The sequence below is a fragment of the Carcharhinus amblyrhynchos genome, unplaced genomic scaffold (genome assembly GCF_965287045.1).
Source record: "Carcharhinus amblyrhynchos unplaced genomic scaffold, sCarAmb.v2.hapA scaffold_43, whole genome shotgun sequence".
In the NCBI taxonomy this organism is placed as follows: Eukaryota; Metazoa; Chordata; class Chondrichthyes; order Carcharhiniformes; family Carcharhinidae; genus Carcharhinus; species Carcharhinus amblyrhynchos.
In genome coordinates, this window is record NW_027649784.1 from 215,189 (window position 1) to 225,687 (window position 10,499).

A 10,499-nucleotide genomic window follows, 5' to 3' on the forward strand; every position below is an offset into this window, starting at 1 on the left:
TACTGCACGCTATACAGACAAAGCATACCATTCATAGAGAAGGAAAGGAAAGAGTGCAGAATGTAGTGTTACAGTCATAGCTAGGGTGTAGAGAAAGATCAACTTAATGTGAGGTAGGTCCATTCAAAAGTCTGACGGCAGCAGAGAAGAAGCTACTTTCTTAGAATTTATTTGTGTCACAAGTAGGCTTACATTAACACTGCAATGAAGTTACTGTGAAATGCTCCAAGTTGCCACACTCCGGCGCCTGTTCAGGTAACATTGAGGGAGAATCTAGCGTGGCCAATGCATCCTGACCAGCACATCTTTCAGACTGTGGGGGGAAACCGGAGCACCGGAAGGGAACCCACGCAGACACGGGGAGAATGTGCAGACTCCACACAGACAGTGACCTAAGCTGGGAATGGAACCCGGGTCCCTGGCACTGTGAGGTAGCAGCGTTAACCCACTGTGCCATCGTGGAATTCATTCCGCTTCAGTGTGAGGTAATGCAGTCGGGCAGGACAAGCAAGGCAAGGGAACGCATGATGAAAGGCAGGATACTGGGGGAAGTTCCGGGGTCAGAGGGTCCTTGCTGTGCTTGTAATCCAATGTAACAGGACAGGTGGGTCAAGGGCTCATGGCGGCATGCTTGCCTTTATTGGCTGAGGCACAGAGTTTAAGAGCAGTAAGGGTATGATGGAGCTGTATAAAACATTGGTGAGGCCACAGTTAGACTCCTGTTCTGGAATCCACATTATAGGAAGGATTGTGACAGCACTGGAGAGGGAGCAGGGGAGATTCACCAGGATGCTGCCCGGGGTGGGCAGTTTTAGTTATGAAGAGAGATTGGATAGACTGGGGTTGTTATCCTTAGAACAGAGGGGGACATGATTAAGATGTGTAAAATTATGAGGGACATGGGTAGGGTAGACAGGAAGAAACTTAGTCCCTTGGTGGAGGGATCAATGATGAGGAGGCGTAGATTTAAGGAAAGGGGCTGTAGGTTTCAGGGGGGATTTGAGGGCAAACTGTGTCACCCAGAAGTGGTGGGAGTCTGGAACACAGTGCTTGAGAATTGGACCTTGTAGATGGTACACACGGCTCTGGTGGTGGTGGAGGGAGTGAGTGTTTGTGAATGGGGTGCAAATCAAACGGGGCTGCATTGTCCTAGATGGTGTTGAGCTTCTTAAGTGAAATTGGAGCTGCATTCAGGTTTCAGTTTATTTTCTAGTCGCAAGTCGACTTACATTAACACTGCAATGAAGTTACTGTGACAATTCCATAATCACCACACTCCAGTGCCTCTTCTGAGGGAGAATTTACCACGGCCAATCCACCCAACTAGCACATCTTTCCAACTCTGGGAGGAAACCAGAGCACCTGGAGGAAACCCACGCAAACATGGTACAAAAGTCTGAGATCAACTACCAACTGGCTCGAGAACAGCTTCTTCCCTGCTGCCATCAGATTTTTGAATGGACCTACCGTGCTAAAAGTTGATCTTTCTCTACACCCTAGCTATGACTGTAACACTACATTTTGCACTGTCTCCTTTCCGTCTCTATGAAGGGTATGCTTTGTCTGTTTAGCGTGCAAGAAACAATACTTTTCACTGTATCCCAATGCATGTGACAATAATAAATAGAATCAAATCCTTCTCCCCTATGTACTCTATGAACGGTATGCTTTGTCTGTATGGCGCGCAAGAAACAATACTTTTCACTGTATCCCAATACATGTAACAATAATAAATCAAATCCTTCTCCCCCATGTACTCTATGAACAGTATGCTTTGTCTGTATAGTGCACAAGAAACAATACTTTTCACTGTATCCCAATACATGTGACAATAATACATCAAATCAAATCAAAACCAAATACTGTGAAAATCCTCTAGTTGCCACACTCCGGCGTCTGTTCGGGTAACACTGAGGGAGAATTTAGCACATCCCAACTCACCTGACCAGCACATCCTTTGAACTGTGGGAGGAAACCGGAGCACCCGGAGGAAACCCATGCAGACACGGGGAGAATGTGCAGACTCCGCACAGACAGTGACTGAAGCCAGGAATCGAACCCGGTTCCGTGGCGCTGTGAGGCAGCAGTGCTAACCACTGCACACACGTTTTGTGGTAGTTATAGCTGGCACAAACTCGACGGGCTGAAGGGCCTTTTCTGTGCTGTATGACTCCACTGTCCAGGAGAAATGCCGAGCAGAATCCAGCGCACTTCCCTCATGGAAAGGGTGGGTAAACAGGTAACCCACGACTCTCCAGCGTTCCAGCCTCAGGTAACTGTCTGTGTGGAGTCTGCACGTTCTCCCCATGTCTGCATGGGTTTCCTCCGGGCGCTCCAGTTTCCTCTCACAGTCTGAAAGACGTGCTGATTAAATTGATAAGCCGTGCCAAATTGTCCCTTAAAGTCATGGGAATTAGTTGAGTAAATTAATGGGTACAGGGATAAGTTGTGAGATTTGGTCAGCACAGTCTCGATGGGCTGAAAGGCCTCCGTCTGCACTGTAGGAATAGTATGAACCTCCCCATGGTTCAATCCACCGAACCAACACGTTCTTTCGGATCGCGGGAGCCCCTTAGTGTCTAGTTCTGTTAAAATTTTTTAAATCTCTATGAGATCCCCCCCATTTGTCTGAACTCCAGCAAAAACAATCCTAACCTAGCCAATCTCTCCTCGTACATCAATCTGGTAAACCTTCGTTCTGGAGGTCTGTGTGTGACAGTAGATTGATTATGGTGGTGGACTAAGTTAAGATTTATTTATCGGTGTCACAAGTCGACTTACATTAACACTGCAATGAAGTTACTGTGAAATTCCCCTAGTTGCCACACTGAGGGAGAATTTTGCATTGCCAATGCACCCTGACCAGCACGTCTTTCGGAGTGTGGAAGGAAATCGGAGCACCCGGAGGAAACCCATGCAGACACAGGGAGAACGTGCAGATTCCACACAGTGACTCGAGGCCAGGAATCGAATTCGGGTCCCTGGTGCTGCGAGGCAGCAGTGCTAACAGCTTTACCACCATGCTGCCGGGAATCAAACTCGGGTCCCTGGCGCTGCGAGGCAGCAGTGCTAACCGTTAAGCCACCGTGCTGCTGGGAGTCAAATCCAGGTCCCTGGCGCTGCGAGGCAGCAGTGCTAACCGCTGTGCCACCGTACTGCCGGGAGTCGAACCAGGTCCCTGGCGTTGTGAGGCAGCGCACTTCACGTCCCAGGAAGTAGTTACCTCCTGCACCTTGTCCTTTCAGACAGGGAGATACATCGGAGCCGGAGAATGTGAGGTCCAAAAAAAACGAAAGCAAAGGGAAAATATTCCTTTCTCCTGCTGTGTTAACTGAAAGCTCCTAAATTCTGCACAGCTTCGAGCGGTCGAGTCTGCAGTTGCTGCTATTAATCTCTCTGACTTCTCAAGCTGATACCTGCTCAGTGTCGGAGCTAACACTCTCACGTACGTGAGGGATGAGGCTGTAGCTGATTAGAAGTGGCGTTGTGTAGCTGAACTGGTGCAGTGTCACAAAGTGCCGCAGCACACAGATGCAGCACGTGGGCCTGTAATCACTAGCATGGGGAGGCGAGGGGGTGGGGGGGGGGGGTGGAGGTGGGGAGAGAGAGGGAGGAGGAGGACTTACCTCCCGACTCCCGCTCCCCCAAGTCTGTCCACTAGCTACAAGGTGCAAGTCAGGAGTGTGATGGAATACTTGCCGGGATGGGTGCAGCTCCCAACAACACTCAAGGCGTTTGACACTATCCAGGACAAAGCAGCCTGGCTTGATTGGCACCCCATCCACTAACACTCACTCCCTCCACCACCAATGCTCGGTAGCAGCCGTGTGTACCACCTACAAAATGCACGGCAGTGACTCAACCAAGGTCCCTTCCAAACCCTCGACCTCTACCATCTCGAAGGACAGGGGCGACAATACTGGCTTGGGTCACCGTCTGTGTGGAGTCTGCACGTTCTCCCCACCGTGTCTGCGTGGGTTTCCTCACATTCCGAAAGATGTGCTGGTTAGGGTGCAGTGGCCTTGTTAAATTCTCCCTCAGTGTGGCGACCGGGGATTTTCACAGTGACTTCATTGCACTGTTAATGTAAGCCAACTTGCAACACTAATAAATAAATAAACTTTAAGCCGAATAAATAACCACAGGTTACTCATTATTGAAGAGTAGGGCGATAGTGAGGCTTGTTCAATGTATCTCTTACACATCAAACCAGCTCACTAAAGCGAGCACAATAAACCTCTTTTGGTCCACAACCATAAGATGCAACTCACCAAGGCTCCTTCAAAAGCATCTTCCAAACCCACGACATCTACCAGCTAGAAAGACAAGGGCAATAGGCACTTGAGAAATATACAACTAGAAGCAGGAGGCGGCCATTCGGCCCTTCGAGCCTGCCCCACCATTCATTATGATCATGGCTGATCATCAAATTCAATATCCTGATCCCCCCTCCCCACCCACAGCCATATCCCTCGATCCTTTTAGCCCCGCCAAGAGCTATATCTAATTTCTTCTTGAAAGCACACAACATTTTGGCCTCAGCTACTTTCTGTGGGAGTGAATTCCACACATTCACCACCCTCTGAGTGAAGAAATTTCTCCTCACCTCAGTCCTAAAAGTCCCTTCTCCTCAAACTCTGACCCCTAGTTCTGGGCTCCCCCCACCATCAGGAACATTCTTTCTGAATCTACCCTGTCTAACCCTGTTAGAATTTTATAAGTTCCTATGAGATTCCCCCCTCACTCTTCTAAACTCCAGTGAATATAATCCTAACTGACATAGTCTCTCTGGGAACACCACCGCCTGCAAGCTCCCGCTCACTATCCTGACAGAATCATAGAATCCCTACAATGCAGAAGGAGGCTGTTCAGCTCATTGAGTCAGCACCGACCACAATCCCACCCAGGTCCCATCTCCGTAAGCCCACATGTTTACCTGCTAATCCCCCTAACAATAGGGTCAATTTAGCACAGCCAATCCACTTAACTCACACATCTTTGGAAGGAAACCAGATCACTAGGAGGAAACCCATGCAGACACAGGGAGAACATACAGACTCCGCACAGACAGTGACCCAAGTCGGGAATCCTAAATCTGTTGGCCGTTCCTTCACTGTGGCTGGGTCAAAATCCTGGAAGTCCCTCCCTAACAGCGCTGCAGAAGTACCGACACCTCAGAGACTAAGGGCAGCCCGGTGGCATGCTGCCTCTCAGCGCCAGGTCCCAGGTTCGATTCCCAGCTTGGGTCACTGTCTTTGCGGAGGCTGCACATTCTCCCCGTGTCTGCGTGGGTTTCCTCTGGGTGCTCCAGTTTCCTCCCACAGTCCGAAAGGCGTGCTGATTAGGGTGCATTGGCTGTGCTAAGTTCTCCCTCAGTGTTACCCGAACAGATGCCGGAGTGTGGCGGCTAGGGAAATTTTACAGTAACTTCATTGCAGTGTTCATGTCAGCCTCACTTGTGACACTAATAAATAAATAAACTTTAGACTTTATAAACTGCAGCCCCACCTTCTCAAGGGGTAATCAGGGGGAGGAGAGAGAATTCTGCACACTAACAGCCACTGAGGGAAGAAATTTTTCCTCATCTCCATCTTAGATGTGGGACCCCTTTGTGTTTAAACCACGTCCCCCAGTTGAGAATTCCCTCACAAGCAGGTAAAGTCCTTCCAGCATCCATTTTATCAAGCCCCCTCGGGATCCCGCATTTCAACACGCCTTCGGTGGGTGCACACCTGACCCTTCCTCATCAGGTAACCCCTTGATCCCAGGAATGAGTGGAGGGAGCCTTACCTCAGTGGCCTCTGATGTAATGCTATCCTTTATCGGAGAGGGAGACCGACCCTGTACCCGGTGCTACAGATGTGGCCTCTATACAGCTGCAGTGAGGCATCCCTATTTTTAAACTCACCTGCCCTTGCAAGGAACACCAAAAAGCATCTTTCAGAAGGCAACAGGAGAGATACTTGAAATGGCTTTAGGGGAAATAGGGCTGATTCGATAGCTATGTCCACAGATAGACTGTATTAAAAGTCTCCATTTGTGCTAACATGACTCCACAAGCATCTGTTGTCATCGATTTCATTATTTCTCCCAGGTCTTTTTCTGCCCTTCCCTGAGCTGCAAAAGACTAATGAAATTTGGCATGTCTGCTACGACCCTCACTAACTTTTACAGATGCACCACAGAAAGCATTCTTTCTGGTTGTATCACAGCTTGGTATGGCACCTGCTCTGCCCAAGACCTCAAAAAATGACAAAAAGGATCATGAATTTACAAGGATGTTGCCGGGACTTGAGAAGCTGAGTTACAGAGACAGATTGACTAGGTTAGGACTTTATTCCCTGCAGCGTAGAAGAATGAGGGGAGATTTGATAGAGGTATAAGGGTTTGATGGGTATAGATAGAGTGAATGCAAGCAGGCTTTTCCCACTGCGGCTAGAGCAGAAAAAAAACCAGAGGGCATGGGTTAAGGGCAAAAGGAGAAAGTTTAAAGGGAATATTCGGGGGAGGATTCTTGACGCAGAGAGTGGTGGGAGTGTGGAATGAATTGCCGAATAAAGTGGTAAATGCGAGATCACTTTTAACATTTAAGAAAAATTTGGACGGGTTCATGGATGAGAGGGGTGTGGAGGGATATGGTCCAAGTGCAGGTCAGTGGACGAGGCAAAAAAATGGTTCGGCACAGACAAGAAGGGCCTGTTTCTGAGCTATAATTTTCTATGGTTCTAACATAGCCCAGTCCACCACACAAACCAGCCTCCCATCCATTGACTCCGTCTACACTTCCCGCTGCCTCGGGAAAAGCAGCCAGCATAATCAAGGACCTCACGCACCCTGGACATTCTCTCTTCCACCTTCCTCCGTCGGGAAAAAGATACAAAAGTCTGAGGTCCCGTACCGACCGACTCAAGAACAGCTTCTTCCCTGCTGCTGTCAGACTTTTGAATGGACCTACCTCGCATTAAGTTGACCTTTCTCTGCACCCTAGCTATGACTGTAACACTACATTCTGCACTCTCTCCTTTCCTTCTCTATGAATGAAATGTTTTGTATGATGCATAAGAAACAATACTTTTCACTGTATCCCAATACATGCGACAACAATAAATCTAATCAAAAAAATTAAGCCTTCACACACGTGTCTTTCAGAGATATCATCACCATCAGAAATCGTCCCCCCCCCCACTCCTTGGGGAAGGGGAGGAAGGCAGTCACACAGAAATATCACTGTGTCAACACTAGCAGTGCAATTCAATTCAGCTCCACACGTTTTGTTTCAGAAACCAACATTTGTCACAGCAATAAAAGCAGCACAAGGGCACAGTGGTAGGCGCTGCTGCTTCACAGCACCAGGGACCCAGGTTCGATTGCCGGCCTCGGGTCACTGTCTACATGGAGTCTGCACGTTCTCCCCACATCTTCATGGGTTTCCTCCCACAGTCCGAAAAGTGTGCGGGTTAGGTGGATTGGCTATGCTAAATTGGATCTTAGTGTCCAAAGATGTGCATGTTAGATGGATTGGCTATGCTAAATTGTCCCTTATTGTCCAAAGATGTGCGGGTTAGGTGGATTGGCCATGCTAAATTGCCCCTTAGCGTCCAAAGATGTGCAGGTTAGGGTGGATTAGTTATGCTAAGTTGTCCCTTAGCGTCAGGGTGATTAGCAGGGTAAATTTGTGGGGTTATGGGAATAGGACCTGGGTGGGATTGTGGTCAGTACAGGCGCGATGGGCCGAATAGCCTCCTTCTGCACTGTAGGGATTCTATGCCAAATGACTGCGGATGCTGGATTCTGAAGCAAAACCAAAAAACGCTCGAAAATCTCAGTCGGAGAATAGAGCCAAGTTCGAGTCTGGGTGACCAGAATGGTCAGAAGAAGTGTCAAAACGTTGGCTTGATTCTCTCTCCACAGATGCTGTCAGACCTGCTGGGATTTTCCAGCATTTTCTGTTTCGCACAGTGATCCTAGGTGGAGAATCCACCCATCACTGTCACAAACAGAAGCATACATGGATTTGACAACAAGAGACCATTCAGCCCTTTGAGTCTGATCCATCCCTCAGTTAGACCGTGGCCAGTCCATATCTGAACTGAATCCACCCAGCTTACTTCCGTAACGCTTCTTATTCTTGTCCAACAGGGATGTGTGCACCGAAAGGTTTAAGAGTCGTGCTGAAGACCTACCAGGTACAGGTTATCATCGCACCCTGAACCTGTGGACCAGGAAGGTTCTGGGATTGAACCCTCAGCACGGGTGGCCACTGGGTCCCTGAGTTAGGCAGACTTGGCCAGTGTCCAGCTCCTCCCCCAACCCACTGGGGAAGGGAACAGTGCTAAGCCTGTCATGTTAGTACGGCCCGTCTTGTGCTCAGATCAGCCCATGTACGAAGCGTGTCCACTTGGGAGAAGGTCCCCTGCAGCATTGGGGGGGGGGGCCTCTTCTGGTCGCGATGTCCACAGAATCGGAGAAGCTTTGCAGGGTCAGCTGTTTCTCAGTTTGTGGGAGGGATGGGGGGGCACATTCTCAGCCAGAAGCTATGGGTCTACACCCCCTCTGGAGCACAATAGCCCAGGCTGGTGCTCCCAGTACAGGACTGACACAGTGCGACACACAAACATACGGTTTAGGAGCAGGAATAGGCAGCTGGGTCCCTCGAGCTCCCACCTGTCAATCCTCCCAGCATAAACACCCTACAGTGCAGATACCATTTGGCCCAACAAGTCTGCCCCGACTCTTGCCCAGGTATACCTCAGAACCCCACTAATCCTCTTAACCTCGACCTTGGGACATTAAGGAGCAATTTAGCATGGCCAATACACCTAACCTACATATTTTTGGACATTAAGAGGTAATTTAGCATGGCCAATCCACCTGACCAGTGTGTCTTTCAGCCTGTGGGAGGAAACCCACACAGACACAGTGGAGAGAGAATGTGCATGGAAATCAAACCCAGGTGCCTGGTGTTGTGAGGCAGCAGTGCTAACCACTGTGCCACCGGGCACAAATACATCAGACACAGGCATATACACAAATATATGTAAATATATGTGTGTATGTCTGATATATTGGCGCCCGATGCATATGATATATATATATAGATAAAACACATAAGTATGTGTGTATGTACCTGATGTATTTTTATATTTGTAAATCAAACATGTGTGTCTGATGTATCACATCGATATGAAAACATAATCCACATTTAAAACCAGATCCATCGTTCATTTGCACACTAATTAGGCAGATGAATGCTGCTTTCTTTTCAAACGGCAACTTTATCGCTGGGATCTCAATATGCAGGAAGACAGGGCTGCCCCTGCACTGGCGGGGGGAAGGCAGGGCTGGCTCTGCCCCTGTGCTTGGGGGGGGGGGGGGGGGGGCGGAGGGGAGACCGGCCCCGGCCCCGGCCCCTGCCGGGGGGGGGGGGGGTGGGGGGCGGCGCTGGTTCTGCCCCGACGCTGGGGGGGGGGGGGGAGGGGGAGGGCAGGCAGGGCCGGCTCTGCCCCTGTGCTGGGGGGGGGGGGGGGGGGCGGGGGGGTGTGGGAAACAGGGCCGGCTCTGCCCCTGTGCTGGGGGGGGGGGGGGTGGGAAACAGGGCCGGCTCTGCCCCTGTGCTGGGGGGGGGGGGGGGGTGGGAAACAGGGCCGGCTCTGCCCCTGTGCTGGGGGACTCCGGGCTCTCCCTCTTTCTCCTCAGGGCCCAGCGCTCAGGCCCCGGCCTGGAATTCACGCGAGCCCCGCTGACCCTGAAGCACCCCCACATCCCGGCTAGTTACTGCCTAACTAGCGCTTATCTAGCGGGTTATCATTAACCAGGTTCATTCATTCTCACCCTCTTCCTGAGGCGGGCTGGTTATGCTAGTTATCATTAGTTAAGGGGTTAACCGGCTTAAAACTCACCGACAGCAGCAAGCTGGAATAAACATCAACCGCGCGAGCCCGGGCCCGCCCCCTGAGCGCGTCATCAAGCACAGCCCCGCCGCCTGAGCGCGTCTGCGCGCACATCTCCGCCTCCTGAGTATGTCATCACGCACATCTCCGCCCCTGAGTGCGTCATCTCTCACTGTTTCCCCCCCCACTGGCCGCGTAACCACGCACTGTCCCGCCCCATCCTCGCGTCGTCCTGCATAGCCCCGCCCCCTGAGCGTGTCATGGAGCATTGCCCCGCCTCATCTCCACGTCATGGCGCACAAGTCAGCCCCCGTCCGCGCCATCATGTAGTCCCGCCTCTCTGACCGTTACCACCCAGAGCCCCGCCCCCATCCCCCACAGCCCCACCCCTCAGCCCGCACCGTCCGCTATAGACCCGCCCTCTGTTCACATCATTAACTGTCCCGCCCCCTTTAATCGTCATCCACGTCTGGTCTCCGTCATCACGCAGTCCCACCCCCGCTGAGTCCCGGCCGCACCCTCCCGTCTCCAGACAGAGCTCCGCCCCCCCTCTTTTCGTCAGCATGTTCAACACACGGAAAGTTAAAAAGTCTCACAAAAACCAGGTTA

The 10,499-nt window shown here is 50.8% G+C and overlaps 1 protein-coding gene across 1 annotated transcript in view; it reads right to left on the reverse strand.

Moving 5' to 3' along the window:
* Positions 1–9,968, reverse strand: part of LOC145337134 (vigilin-like) — a 99,129-nt gene extending 89,161 nt beyond the window's left edge. The window contains 1 exon segment of the mRNA XM_080181912.1: positions 9,900–9,968. The gene's annotated coding sequence lies outside the window, so the exon portion shown is untranslated.
* Between the last annotated feature and the right edge of the window lie 531 nt (positions 9,969–10,499).